A 15,502-nucleotide genomic window follows, 5' to 3' on the forward strand; every position below is an offset into this window, starting at 1 on the left:
ATCAGGGCTGGTGTTAGGCCTTTACCCACTCGAGGGAGGGTAGCTTCCCATTCACTTTGGAGATGGCACTCCTGCAGCGCTGTGGGCCATGACTGTGCTTCGCAGACTGCAAACTACCCTCTCCATTCGAAGAGAACACGCACGGAATGGGAAGTCTCTGTTCTCTGGGAGATGTGTGTGCTGCTACTGCCCCGGTGTATGGGGTGGCTCACTGGCCACTAGCAATGTTTTTGTTCGCCACTGTGGGGCAAACGTCGGGCAGCTAAGCTCACTTGGGAAGTACTAGTGCCAGAGTTCCTTTCTGGGGCACCATCAAGAGATCACATTCGTAGCATGCGGGTACTGCTCTCCTCCTAAGCTGTGCATTCGCAGCCAGCTTCAAGGTGTTCCTTTTGTGTATAGACTCGGGTGGAGAGGCCGCTGGAGAAGGCCTCTGCTTCTATGCCGTTTGAGAAGGCTGCTTTGAGGAACCTCTTACCCTAGACTCTGCCAAGTACAGCCTTCTGCCTCTCTCCAATACTGACTTACTTCTGACAGCTTGTCTTTCCGTTTGAGAAACCATGAGCCCTTTTCCTGCAGGGAAAAATGTCCGTTTTCTGTTCTTCTTTTGCACACGGTGACGTGCCTTCACGGCTGGTGTTAGGCCTTTACCCACTCGAGGGAGGGCAGCTTCCCATTCACTTTGGAGATGGCACTCCTGCAGCGCTTTGGGCCATGACTGTGCTTCGCAGACTGCAAACTACCATCTCCATTCGAAGAGAACACGCACGGATTGGGAAGTCTCTGTTCTCTGGGAGATGTGTGTGGTGCTACTGCCCCGGTGTATGGGGTGGCTCACTGGCCACTAGCAATGTTTCTGTTCGCCACTGTGCGGCAAACGTCGGGCAGCTAAGCTCACTTGGGAAGTACAAGTGCCAGAGTTCCTTTCTGGGGCAACATCAAGAGATCACATTCGTAGCATGCAGGTACGGCTCTCCTCCTAAGCTGTGCATTCCCAGCCAGCTTCAAGGTGTTCCTTTGGTGGATAAACTCTGGTGGAGAGGCCGCTGGAGAAGGCCTCTGCTTCTATGCCCTTTGAGAAGGCTGATTTGAGGAACCTCTTACCCTAGCCTCTGCCAAGTACAGCCTTCTGCCTCTCTCCAATACTGACTTACTTCTGACAGCTTGTCTCTCCGTTTGAGAAACCGAGAGCCCTTTTCCTGCAGGGAAAATTGTTCGTTTTCTGTTCTTCTTTTGCACACGGTGACGTGCCATCAGGGCTGGTGTTAGGCCTTTACCCACTCGAGGGAGGGCAGCTTCCCATTCACTTTGGAGATGGCACTCCTGCAGCGCTGTGGGCAATGACTGTGCTTCGCAGACTGCAAACTACCCTCTCCATTTGAAGAGTACACGCACGGATTGGGAAGTCTCTGTTCTCTGGGAGATGTGTGCGGTGCTACTGCCCCGGTGTATGGGGTGGCTCACTGGCCACTAGCAATGTTTCTGCTCGCCACTGTGGGGCAAACTCTGTTTAGCTAAGCTCACTTGGGATGTACAAGTGCCAGAGTTCCTTTCTGGGGCACCATCAAGAGATCACATTCGTAGCATGTGGGTACTGCTTTCCTCCTAATCTGTGCATTCGCAGCCAGCTTCAAGGTGTTCCTTTTGTGTATAGACTCTGGTGGAGAGGCCGCTGGAGAAGGCCTCTGCTTCTATGCCCTTTGAGAAGGCTGTTTTGAGGAACCTCTTACCCTAGCCTCTGCCAAGTACAGCCTTCTGCCTCTCTCCAATACTGACTTACTTCTGACAGGATGTCTTTCCGTTTGAGAAAACAAGAGCCCTTTCCTGCAGGGAAAAATGTCCGTTTTCTGTTCTTCTTTTGCACACGGTGACGTGCCATCAGGGCTGGTGTTAGGCTTTTACCCACTCGAGGGAGGGCAGCTTCCCATTCACTTTGGAGATGGCACTCCTGCAGCGCTGTGGGCCATGACTGTGCTTCGCAGACTGCAAACTACCCTCTCCATTTGAAGAGAACACGCACGGATTGGGAAGTCTCTGTTCTCTGGGAGATGTGTGTGGTGCTACTGCCCCGGTGTATGGGGTGGCTCACTGGCTACTAGCAATGTTTCTGCTCGCCACTGTGGGGCAAACGTTGTGCAGCTAAGCTCACTTGGGAAGTACAAGTGCCAGAGTTCCTTTCTGGGGCACCATCAAGAGATCATATTCGTAGCATGCGGGTACTGCTCTCCTCCTAAGCTGTGCATTCGCAGCCAGCTTCAAGGTGTTCCTTTTGTGTATAGACTCTGGTGGAGAGGCCGCTTGAGAAGGCCTCTGCTTCTATGCCCTTTGAGAAGGCTGCTTTGAGGAAACTCTTACCCTAGCCTCTACCAAGTACAGCTTTCTGCCTCTCTCCAATACTGACTTACTTCTGACAGCTTGTCTTTCCGTTTGAGAAACCATGAGCCCTTTTCCTGCAGGGAAAAATGTCCGTTTTCTGTTCTTCTTTTGCACACGGTGACGTGCCTTCACGGCTGGTGTTAGGCCTTTACCCACTCGAGGGAGGGCAGCTTCCCATTCACTTTGGAGATGGCACTCCTGCAGCGCTGTGGGCCATGACTGTGCTTCGCAGACTGCAAACTACCATCTCCATTCGAAGAGAACACGCACGGATTGGGAAGACTCTGTTCTCTGGGAGATGTGTGTGGTGCTACTGCCCCGGTGTATCGGGTGGCTCACTGGCCACTAGCAATGTTTCTGTTCCCCACTGTGTGGCAAACGTCGGGCAGCTAAGCTCACTTGGGAAGTACAAGTGCCAGAGTTCCTTTCTGGGGCACCATCAAGAGATCACATTCGTAGCATGCGGGTCCTGCTCTCCTCCTAAGCTGTGCATTCGCAGCCAGCTTCAAGGTGTTCCTTTTGTGGATAGACTCTGGTGGAGAGGCCACTGGAGAAGGCCTCTGCTTCTATGCCTTTTGAGAAGGCTGCTTTGAGTAACCTCTTACCCTAGCCTCTGCCAAGTACATCCTTCTGCCTCTCTCCAATACTGACTTACTTCTGACAGCTTGTCTTTCCGTTTGAGAAAACAAGAGCCCTTTTCCTGCAGGGAAAAATGTCCCTTTTCTGTTCCTCTTTTGCACACGGTGACGTGCCATCAGGGCTGGTGTTAGGCCTTTACCCACTCGAGGGAGGGCAGCTTCCCATTCACTTTGGAGATGGCACTCCTGCAGCGCTTTGGGCCATGACTGTGCTTCGCAGACTGCAAACTACCCTCTCCATTCGAAGAGAACACGCACGGATTGGGAACTCTCTGTTCTCTGGGAGATGTGTGTGGTGCTACTGCCCCGTTGTATGGGGTGGCTCACTGGCCACTAGCAATGTTTCTGCTCGCCACTGTGGGGCAAACGTTGTGCAGCTAAGCTCACTGGGGAAGTACAAGTGCCAGAGTTCCTTTCTGGGGCACCATCAAGAGATCACATTCGTAGCATGCGGGTACTGCTCTCCTCCTAAGTTGTGCATTCGCAGCCAGCTTCAAGGTGTTCCTTTTGTGGATAGACTCTGGTGGACAGGCCACTGGAGAAGGCCTCTGCTTATATGCCCTTTGAGAAGGCTGCTTTGAGGAACCTCTTACCCTAGCCTCTGCCAAGTACATCCTTCTGCCTCTCTCCAATACTGACTTACTTCTGACAGCTTGTCTTTCCGTTTGAGAAAACAAGAGCCCTTTTCCTGCAGGGAAAAATGTCCGTTTTCTGTTCTTCTTTTGCACACGGTGACGTGCCATCAGGGCTGGTGTTAGGCCTTTACCCACTCGAGGGAGGGCAGCTTCCTATTCACTTTGGAGATGGCACTCCTGCAGCGCTGTGGGTCATGACTGTGCTTCGCACACTGCAAACTACCCTCTCCATTCGAAGAGAACACGCACGGATTGGGAAGTCTCTGTTCTCTGGGCGATGTGTGTGGTGCTATTGCCCCGGTGTATCGGGTGGCTCAGTGGCCACTAGCAATGTTTCTGCTCGCCACTGTGCGGCAAACGTCGGGCAGCTAAGCTCACTTGGGAAGTACAAGTGCCAGAGTTCCTTTCTGGGGCACCATCAAGAGATCACATTCGTAGCATGCGGGTACTGCTCTCCTCCTACGCTGTGCATTCGCAGCCAGCTTCAAGGTGTTCCTTTGGTGGATAGACTCTGGTGGAGAGGCCGCTGGAGAAGGCCTCTGCTTCTATGCCCTTTGAGAAGGCTGCTTTGAGGAACCTCTTTCCCTAGCCTCTGCCAAGTACAGCCTTCTGCCTCTCTCCAATACTGACTTACTTCTGACAGCTTGTCTTTCCGTTTGAGAAACCGAGAGCCCTTTTCCTGCAGGGAAAAATGTTCGTTTTCTGTTCTTCTTTTGCACACGGTGACGTCCCATCAGGGCTGGTGTTAGGCCTTTACCCACTCGAGGGAGGGTAGCTTCCCATTCACTTTGGAGATGGCACTCCTGCAGCGCTGTGGGCCATGACTGTGCTTCGCAGACTGCAAACTACCCTCTCCATTCGAAGAGAACACGCACGTATTGGGAAGTCTCTGTTCTCTGGGAGATGTGTGTGCTGCTACTGCCCCGGTGTATGGGGTGGCTCACTGGCCACTAGCAATGTTTTTGTTCGCCACTGTGGGGCAAACGTCGGGCAGCTAAGCTCACTTGGGAAGTACTAGTGCCAGAGTTCCTTTCTGGGGCACCATCAAGAGATCACATTCGTAGCATGCGGGTACTGCTCTGCCCCTAAGCTGTGCATTCGCAGCCAGCTTCAAGGTGTTCCTTTTGTGTATAGACTCGGGTGGAGAGGCCGCTGGAGAAGGCCTCTGCTTCTATGCCCTTTGAGAAGGCTGCTTTGAGGAACCTCTTACCCTAGACTCTGCCAAGTACAGCCTTCTGCCTCTCTCCAATACTGACTTACTTCTGACAGCTTTTCTTTCCATTTGAGAAACCATGAGCGCTTTTCCTGCAGGGAAAAATGTTCGTTTTCTGTTCTTCTTTTGCACACGGTGACGTGCCGTCAGGGCTGGTGTTAGGCCTTTACCCACTCGAGGGAGGGCAGCTTCCCATTCAGTTTGGAGATGGCACTCCTGCAGCGCTGTGGGTCATGACTGTGCTTCGCAGACTGCAAACTACCCTCTCCATTTGAAGAGAACACGCACGGATTGGGAAGTCTCTGTTCTCTGGGAGATGTGTGTGGTGCTACTGACCGGTGTATCGGGTGGCTCACTGGCCACTAGCAATGTTTCTGCTCGCCACTGTGGGGCAAACTTTGTGCAGCTAAGCTCACTTGGAAGTACAAGTGCCAGAGTTCCTTTCTGGGGCACCATCAAGAGATCACATTCGTAGCATGCGGGTACTGCTCTCCTCCTAAGCTGTGCATTCGCAGCCAGCTTCAAGGTGTTCCTTTTGTGTATAGACTCTCGTGGAGAGGCCGCTGGAGAAGGCCTCTGCTTCTATGCACTTTGAGAAGGCTGCTTTGAGGAAATTCTTACCCTAGCCTCTGACAAGTACAGCCTTCTGCCTCTCTCCAATACTGACTTACTTCTGACAGCTTGTCTTTCCGTTTGAGAAACCATGAGCCCTTTTCCTGCAGGGAAAAATGTCCGTTTTCTGTTCTTCTTTTGCACACGGTGACGTGCCTTCACGGCTGGTGTTAGGCCTTTACCCACTCGAGGGAGGGCAGCTTCCCATTCACTTTGGAGATGGCACTCCTGCAGCGCTGTGGGCCATGACTGTGCTTCGCAGACTGCAAACTACCATCTCCATTCGAAGAGAACACGCACGGATTGGGAAGTCTCTGTTCTCTGGGAGATGTGTGTGGTGCTACTGCCCCGGTGTATGGGGTGGCTCACTGGCCACTAGCAATGTTTCTGTTCCCCACTGTGCGGCAAACGTCGGGCAGCTAAGCTCACTTGGGAAGTACAAGTGCCAGAGTTCCTTTCTGGGGCAACATCAAGAGATCACATTCGTAGCATGCAGGTACTGCTCTCCTCCTAAGCTGTGCATTCCCAGCCAGCTTCAAGGTGTTCCTTTGGTGGATAAACTCTGGTGGAGAGGCCGCTGGAGAAGGCCTCTGCTTCTATGCCCTTTGAGAAGGCTGATTTGAGGAACCTCTTACCCTAGCCTCTGCCAAGTACAGCCTTCTGCCTCTCTCCAATACTGACTTACTTCTGACAGCTTGTCTCTCCGTTTGAGAAACCGAGAGCCCTTTTCCTGCAGGGAAAATTGCTCGTTTTCTGTTCTTCTTTTGCACACGGTGACGTGCCATCAGGGCTGGTGTTAGGCCTTTACCCACTCGAGGGAGGGCAGCTCCCCATTCACTTTGGAGATGGCACTCCTGCAGCGCTGTGGGCAATGACTGTGCTTCGCAGACTGCAAACTACCCTCTCCATTTGAAGAGTACACGCACGGATTGGGAAGTCTCTGTTCTCTGGGAGATGTGTGCGGTGCTACTGCCCCGGTGTATGGGGTGGCTCACTGGCCACTAGCAATGTTTCTGCTCGCCACTGTGGGGCAAACACTGTTTAGCTAAGCTCACTTGGGATGTACAAGTGCCAGAGTTCCTTTCTGGGGCACCATCAAGAGATCACGTTCGTAGCATGTGGGTACTGCTTTCCTCCTAATCTGTGCATTCGCAGCCAGCTTCAAGGTGTTCCTTTTGTGTATAGACTCTGGTGGAGAGGCCGCTGGAGAAGGCCTCTGCTTCTATGCCCATTGAGAAGGCTGTTTTGAGGAACCTCTTACCCTAGCCTCTGCCAAGTACAGCCTTCTGCCTCTCTCCAATACTGACTTACTTCTGGCAGGATGTCTTTCCGTTTGAGAAAACAAGAGCCCTTTCCTGCAGGGAAAAATGTCCGTTTTCTGTTCTTCTTTTGCACACGGTGACGTGCCATCAGGGCTGGTGTTAGGCCTTTACCCACTCGAGGGAGGGCTGCTTCTCATTCACTTTTGAGATGGCCCTCCTGCAGCGCTGTGGGCCATGACTGTGCTTCGCAGACTGTAAACTACCCTATCCATTCGAAGAGAACACGCACGGATTGGGAAGTCTCTGTTCTCTGGGACATGTGTGTGTGCTACTCCTCCGGTGTAAGGGGTGGCTCACTGCCCACTAACAATGTTTCTGCTTGCCACTGTAGGGCAAACGTTGTGCAGGTAAGCTCACTCGGGAAGTACAAGTGCCAGAGTTCCTTTCTGGGGCATCATCAAGAGATCCCATTCGTAGCATGCGGGTACTGCTTTCCTCCTAAGCTGTGCATTCGCAGCCGGCTTCAAGGTGTTCCTTTTGTGGACAGACTCTGGGGGAGAGGCCGCTGGAGAAGCCTCTGCTTCTATGCCCTTTGAGAAGGATGCTTTGAGGAACGTCTTACGCTAGCCTCTGCCAAGTACAGGCTTCTGCCACTCTCCAATACTGACTTACGACTGACAGCTTGTCTTTCCGTTTGAGAAACCAAGAGCCCTTTTCCGGCACAGAAAATTGTCCGTTTTCTGTTCTTCTTTTGCACACGGTGACGTGCCATCAGGGCTGGTGTTAGGCTTTTACCCACTCGAGGGAGGGCAGCTTCCCATTCACTTTGGAGATGGCACTCCTGCAGCGCTGTGGGCCATGACTGTGCTTCGCAGACTGCAAACTACCCTCTCCATTTGAAGAGAACACGCACGGATTGGGAAGTCTCTGTTCTCTGGGAGATGTGTGTGGTGCTACTGCCCCGGTGTATCGGGTGGCTCACTGGCTACTAGCAATGTTTCTGCTCGCCACTTTGGGGCAAACTCTGTTTAGCTAAGCTCACTTGGGAAGTACAAGCGCCAGAGTTCCTTTCTAGGGCACCATCAAGAGATCACATTCGTAGCATGCGGGTACTGCTTTCCTCCTAAGCTGTGCATTCGCAGCCAGCTTCAAGGTGTTCCTTTTGTGTATAGACTCTGGTGGAGAGGCCGCTGGAGAAGGCCTCTGCTTCTATGCCCTTTGAGAAGGCTGCTTTGAGGAACCTCTTACCCTAGCCTCTGCCAAGTACAGCCTTCTGCCTCTCTCCAATACTGACTTACTTCTGACAGCTTTTCTTTCCTTTTGAGAAACCATGAGCCCTTTTCCTGCAGGGAAAAATGTCCGTTTTCTGTTCTTCTTTTGCACACGGTGACGTGCCATCAGGGCTGGTGTTAGGCCTTTACCCACTCGAGGGAGGGCAGCTTCCCATTCACTTTGGAGATGGCACTCCTGCAGCGCTGTGGGCCATGACTGTGCTTCGCAGACTGCAAACTACCCTCTCCATTCGAAGAGAACACGCACGGATTGGGAAGTCTCTGTTCTCTGGGAGATGTGTGTGGTGCTACTGCCCCGGTGTATCGGGTGGCTCACTGGCCACTAGCAATGTTTCTGCTCGCCACGGTGGGGCAAACGTTGTGCAGCTAAGCTCACTTGGGAAGTACAAGTGCCAGAGTTCCTTGCTGGGGCACCATCAAGAGATCATATTCGTAGCATGCGGGTACTGCTCTCCTCCTAAGCTGTGCATTCGCAGCCAGCTTCAAGGTGTTCCTTTTGTGTATAGACTCTGGTGGAGAGGCCGCTGGAGAAGGCCTCTGCTTCTATGCCCTTTGAGAAGGCTGCTTTGAGGAACCTCTTACCCTAGCCTCTGCCAAGTACATCCTTCTGCCTCTCTCCAATACTGACTTACTTCTGACAGCTTGTCTTTCCGTTTGAGAAAACAAGAGCCCTTTTCCTGCAGGGAAAAATGTCCGTTTTCTGTTCTTCTTTAGCACACGGTGACGTGCCATCAGGGCTGGTGTTAGGCCTTTACCCACTCGAGGGAGGGCTGCTTCTCATTCACTTTTGAGATGGCCCTCCTGCAGCGCTGTGGGCCATGACTGTGCTTCGCAGACTGTAAACTACCCTCTCCATTCGAAGAGAACACGCAAGGATTGGGAAGTCTCTGTTCTCTGGGAGATGTGTGTGTGCTACTGCCCCGGTGTAAGGGGTGGCTCACTGCCCACTAACAATGTTTCTGCTTGCCACTGTAGGGCAAACGTTGTGCAGGTAAGCTCACTCGGGAAGTACAAGTGCCAGAGTTCCTTTCTGGGGCACCATCAAGAGATCCCATTCGTAGCATGCGGGTACTGCTTTCCTCCTAAGCTGTGCATTCGCAGCCGGCTTCAAGGTGTTACTTTTGGGGACAGACTCTGGGGGAGAGGCCGCTGTAGAAGCCTCTGCTTCTATGCCCTTTGAGAAGGATGCTTTGAGGAACCTCTTACACTAGCCTCTGCCAAGTACAGGCTTCTGCCACTCTCCAATTCTGACTTACGTCTGACAGCTTGTCTTTCCGTTTGAGAAACCAAGAGCCCTTTTCCTGCAGGGAAAATTGTCCGTTTTCTGTTCTTCTTTTGGACACGGTGACGTGCCATCAGGGCTGGTGTTAGGCTTTTACCACTCGAGGGAGGGCAGCTTCCCATTCACTTTGGAGATGGCACTCCTGCAGCGCTGTGGGCCATGACTTTGCTTCGCAGACTGCAAACTACCCTCTCCATTCGAAGAGAACACGCACGGATTCGGAAGTCTGTGTTCTCTGGGAGATGTGTGTGGTGCTACTGCCCCGGTGTATGGGGTGGCTCACTGGCCACTAGCAATGTTTCTGCTCGCCACTGTGTGTCAAACTTTGTGCAGCTAAGCTCACTTGGGAAGTACACGTGCCAGAGTTCCTTTCTGGGGCACCATCAAGGGATCACATTCGTAGCATGCGGGTACTGCTTTCCTCCTAAGCTGTGCATTCGCAGCCAGCTTCAAGGTGTTCCTTTTGTGTATAGACACTCGTGGAGCGGCCGCTGGAGAAGGCCTCTGCTTCTATGCACTTTGAGAAGGCTGCTTTGAGGAACCTCTTACCCTAGCCTCTGCCAAGTACATCCTTCTGCCTCTCTCCAATACTGACTTACTTCTGACAGCTTGTCTTTCCGTTTGAGAAAACAAGAGCCCTTTTCCTGCAGGGAAAAATGTCCCTTTTCTGTTCCTCTTTTGCACACGGTGACGTGCCTTCACGGCTGGTGTTAGGCCTTTACCCACTCGAGGGAGGGCAGCTTCCCATTCACTTTGGAGATGGCACTCCTGCAGCGCTGTGGGCCATGACTCTGCTTCGCAGACTGCAAACTACCATCTCCATTCGAAGAGAACACGCACGGATTGGGAAGTCTCTGTTCTCTGGGAGATGTGTGTGGTGCTACTGCCCCGGTGTATGGGGTGGCTCACTGGCCACTAACAATGTTTCTTTTCGCCACTGTGCGGCAAACGTCGGGCAGCTAAGCTCACTTGGGAAGTACAAGTGCCAGAGTTCCTTTCTGGGGCACCATCAAGAGATCACATTCGTAGCATGCGGGTACTGCTCTCCTCCAAAGCTGTGCATTCGCAGCCAGCTTCAAGGTGTTCCTTTTGTGGATAGACTCTGGTGGATTGGCCACTGGAGAAGGCCTCTGCTTCTATGCCCTTTGAGAAGGCTGCTTTGAGAAACCACTTACCCTAGCCTCTGCCAAGTACATCCTTCTGCCTCTCTCCAATACTGACTTACTTCTGACAGCTTGTCTTTCCGTTTGAGAAATCATGAGCCCTTTTCCTGCAGGGAAAAATGTTCGTTTTCTGTTCTTCTTTTGCACACGGTGACGTGCCATCAGGGCTGGTGTTAGGCCTTTACCCACTCGAGGGAGGGCAGCTTCCCATTCACTTTGGAGATGGCACTCCTGCAGCGCTGTGGGCCATGACTGTGCTTCGCAGACTGCAAACTACCCTCTCCATTTGAAGAGAACACGCACGGATTGGGAAGTCTCTGTTCTCTGGGCGATGTGTGTGGTGCTATTGCCCCGGTGTATCGGGTGGCTCACTGGCCACTAGCAATGTTTCTGCTCGCCACTGTGGGGCAAACTCTGTTTAGCTAAGCTCACTTGGGAAGTACAAGTGCCAGAGTTCCTTTCTGGGGCACCATCAAGAGATCACATTCGTAGCATGCGGGTACTGCTTTCCTCCTAAGCTGTGCATTCGCAGCCAGCTTCAAGGTTTTCCTTTTGTGGATAGACTCTGGTGGAGAGGCCGCTGGAGAAGGCCTCTGCTTCTATGCCCTTTGAGAAGGCTGCTTTGAGGAACCTCTTACCCTAGCCTCTGCCAAGTACATCTTTCTGCCTCTCTCCAATACTGACTTACTTCTGACAGCTTGTCTTTCCGTTTGAGAAACCATGAGCCCTTTTCCTGCAGGGAAAAATGTCCGTTTTCTGTTCTTCTTTTGCACACGGTGACGTGCCATCAGGGCTGGTGTTAGGCCTTTACCCACTCGAGGGAGGGCAGCTTCCCATTCACTTTGGAGATGGCACTCCTGCAGCGCTGTGGGTCATGACTGTGCTTCGCAGACTGCAAACTACCCTCTCCATTCGAAGAGAACACGCACGGATTGGGAAGTCTCTGTTCTCTGGGAGATGTGTGTGGTGCTACTGCCCCGGTGTATGGGGTGGCTCACTGGCCACTAGCAATGTTTCTGCTCGCCACTGTGGGGCAAACTTTGTGCATCTAAGCTCACTTGGGAAGTACAAGTGCCAGAGTTCCTTTCTGGGGCACCATCAAGAGATCACATTCGTAGCATGCGGGTACTGCTCTCCTCCTAAGCTGTGCATTCGCAGCCAGCTTCAAGGTGTTCCTTTTGTGTATAGACTCTCGTGGAGAGGCCGCTGGAGAAGGCCTCTGCTTCTATGCCCTTTGAGAAGGCTGCTTTGAGGAAACTCTTACCCTAGCCTCTGACAAGTACAGCCTTCTGCCTCTCTCCAATACTGACTTACTTCTGACAGCTTGTCTTTCCGTTTGAGAAACCATGAGCCCTTTTCCTGCAGGGAAAAATGTCCGTTTTCTGTTCTTCTTTTCCACACGGTGACGTGCCTTCACGGCTGGTGTTAGGCCTTTACCCACTCGAGGGAGGGCAGCTTCCCATTCACTTTGGAGATGGCACTCCTGCAGCGCTGTGGGCCATGACTGTGCTTCGCAGACTGCAAACTACCATCTCCATTCGAAGAGAACACGCACGGATTGGGAAGTCTCTGTTCTCTGGGAGATGTGTGTGGTGCTACTGCCCCGGTGTATGGGGTGGCTCACTGGCCACTAGCAATGTTTCTGCTCGCCACTGTGGGGCAAACTTTGTGCAGCTAAGCTCACTTGGGAAGTACAAGTGCCAGAGTTCCTTTCTGGGGCACCATCAAGAGATCACATTCGTAGCATGCGGGTACTGCTTTCCTCCTAAGCTGTGCATTCGCAGCCAGCTTCAAGGTGTTCCTTTGGTGGATAGACTCTGGTGGAGAGGCCGCTGGAGAAGGCCTCTGCTTCTATGCCCTTTGAGAAGGCTGCTTTGAGGAAACTCTTACCCTAGCCTCTGCCAAGTACAGCTTTCTGCCTCTCTCCAATACTGACTTACTTCTGACAGCTTGTCTTTCCGTTTGAGAAACCGAGAGCCCTTTTCCTGCAGGGAAAATTGTTCGTTTTCTGTTCTTCTTTTGCACACGGTGACGTGCCATCAGGGCTGGTGTTAGGCCTTTACCCACTCGAGGGAGGGCAGCTTCCCATTCACTTTGGAGATGGCACTCCTGCAGCGCTGTGGGCCATGACTGTGCTTCGCAGACTGCAAACTACCCTCTCCATTCGAAGAGAACACGCACGGATTGGGAAGTCTCTGTTCTCTGGGAGATGTGTGTGGTGCTACTGCCCCGGTGTATGGGGTGGCTCACTGGCCACTAGCAATGTTTCTGCTCGCCACTGTGGGGCAAACTCTGTTTAGCTAAGCTCACTTGGGAAGTACAAGTGCCAGAGTTCCTTTCTGGGGCACCATCAAGTGATCACATTCGTAGCATGCGGGTACTGCTCTCCTCCAAAGCTGTGCATTCGCAGCCAGCTTCAAGGTGTTCCTTTTGTGTATAGACTCTGGTGGAGAGGCCGCTGGAGAAGGCCTCTGCTTCTATGCCCTTTGAGAAGGCTGCTTTGAGGAACCTCTTACCCTAGCCTCTGCCAAGTACAGCCTTCTGCCTCTCTCCAATACTGACTTACATCTGACAGCTTGTCTTTCCGTTTGAGAAACCATGAGCCCTTTTCCTGCAGGGAAAAATGTTCGTTTTCTGTTCTTCTTTTGCACACGGTGACGTGCCATCAGGGCTGGTGTTAGGCCTTTACCCACTCGAGGGAGGGCAACTTCCCATTCACTTTGGAGATGGCACTCCTGCAGCGCTGTGGGCCATGACTGTGCTTCGCAGACTGCAAACTACCCTCTCCATTCGAAGAGAACACGCACGGATTGGGAAGTCTCTGTTCTCTGGGAGATGTGTGTGGTGCTACTGCCCCGGTGTATGGGGTGGCTCACTAGCCACTAGCAATGTTTCTGTTCGCCACTGTGCGGCAAACGTCGGGCAGCTAAGCTCACTTGGGAAGTACAAGTGCCAGAGTTCCTTTCTGGGGCACCATCAAGAGATCACATTCGTAGCATGCGGGTACTGCTCTCCTCCTAAGCTGTGCATTCGCAGCCAGCTTCAAGGTGTTCCTTTTGTTGATAGATTCTGGTGGAGAGGCCGCTGGAGAAGGCCTCTGCTTCTATGCCCTTTGAGAAGGCTGCTTTGAGAAACCACTTACCCTAGCCTCTGCCAAGTACAGCCTTCTGCCTCTCTCCAATACTGACTTACTTCTGACAGCTTGTCTTTCCGTTTGAGAAACCATGAGCCCTTTTCCTGCAGGGAAAAATGTTCGTTTTCTGTTCTTCTTTTGCACACGGTGACGTGCCATCAGGGCTGGTGTTAGGCCTTTACCCACTCGAGGGAGGGCAACTTCCCATTCACTTTGGAGATGGCACTCCTGCAGCGCTGTGGGCCATGACTGTGCTTCGCAGACTGCAAACTACCCTCTCCATTCGAAGAGAACACGCACGGATTGGGAAGTCTCTGTTCTCTGGGAGATGTGTGTGGTGCTACTGCCCCGGTGTATGGGGTGGCTCACTAGCCACTAGCAATGTTTCTGTTCGCCACTGTGCGGCAAACGTCGGGCAGCTAAGCTCACTTGGGAAGTACAAGTGCCAGAATTCCTTTCTGGGGCACCATCAAGAGATCACATTCGTAGCATGCGGGTACTGCTCTCCTCCTAAGCTGTGCATTCGCAGCCAGCTTCAAGGTGTTCCTTTTGTTGATAGATTCTGGTGGAGAGGCCGCTGTAGAAGGCCTCTGCTTCTATGCCCTTTGAGAAGGCTGCTTTGAGAAACCACTTACCCTAGCCTCTGCCAAGTACAGCCTTCTGCCTCTCTCCAATACTGACTTACTTCTGACAGCTTGTCTTTCCGTTTGAGAAACCATGAGCCCTTTTCCTGCAGGGAAAAATGTTCGTTTTCTGTTCTTCTTTTGCACACGGTGACGTGCCATCAGGGCTGGTGTTAGGCCTTTACCCACTCGAGGGAGGGCAGCTTCCCATTCACTTTGGAGATGGCACTCCTGCAGCGCTGTGGGCCATGACTGTGCTTCGCAGACTGCAAACTACCCTCTCCATTTGAAGAGAACACGCACGGATTGGGAAGTCTCTGTTCTCTGGGAGATGTGTGTGGTGCTACTGCGCCGGTGTATGGGGTGGCTCACTGGCCACTAGCAATGTTTCTGCTCGACACTGTGGGGCAAACTCTGTTTAGCTGAGCTCACTTGGGAAGTACAAGTGCCAGAGTTCCTTTCTGGGGCACCATCAAGAGATCACATTCGTAGCATGCGGGTACTGCTTTCCTCCTAAGCTGTGCATTCGCAGCCAGCTTCAAGGTGTTCCTTTTCTGTATAGACTCTGGTGGAGAGGCCGCTGGAGAAGGCCTCTGCTTCTATGCCCTTTGAGAAGGCTGCTTTGAGGAACCTCTTACCCTAGCCTCTGCCAAGTACAGCCTTCTGCCTCTCTCCAATACTGACTTACTTCTGACAGCTTGTCTTTCCGTTTGAGAAACCATGAGCCCTTTTCCTGCAGGGAAAAATGTTCGTTTTCTGTTCTTCTTTTGCACACGGTGACGTGCCATCAGGGCTGGTGTTAGGCCTTTACCCACTCGAGGGAGGGCAGCTTCCCATTCACTTTGGAGATGGCACTCCTGCAGCGCTGTGGGCCATGACTGTGCTTCGCAGACTGCAAACTACCCTCTCCATTCGAAGAGAACACGCACGGATTGGGAAGTCTCTGTTCTCTGGGAGATGTGTGTGGTGCTACTGCCCCGGTGTATGGGGTGTCTCACTGGCCACTGGCAATGTTTCTGCTCGCCACTGTGGGGCAAACGTTGTGCAGCTAAGCTCACTTGGGAAGTACAAGTGCCAGAGTTCCTTTCTGGGGCACCATCAACAGATCACATTCGTAGCATGCGGGTACTGCTTTCCTCCTAAGCTGTGCATTCGCAGCCAGCTTCAAGGTTTTCCTTTTGTGGATAGACTCTGGTGGAGAGGCCACTGGAGAAGGCCTCTGCTTCTATGCCCTTTGAGAAGGCTGCTTTGAGGAACCTCTTACCCTAGCCTC

Source organism: Kogia breviceps, chromosome 5 (genome assembly GCF_026419965.1).
Source record: "Kogia breviceps isolate mKogBre1 chromosome 5, mKogBre1 haplotype 1, whole genome shotgun sequence".
NCBI classification, from domain to species: Eukaryota; Metazoa; Chordata; class Mammalia; order Artiodactyla; family Physeteridae; genus Kogia; species Kogia breviceps.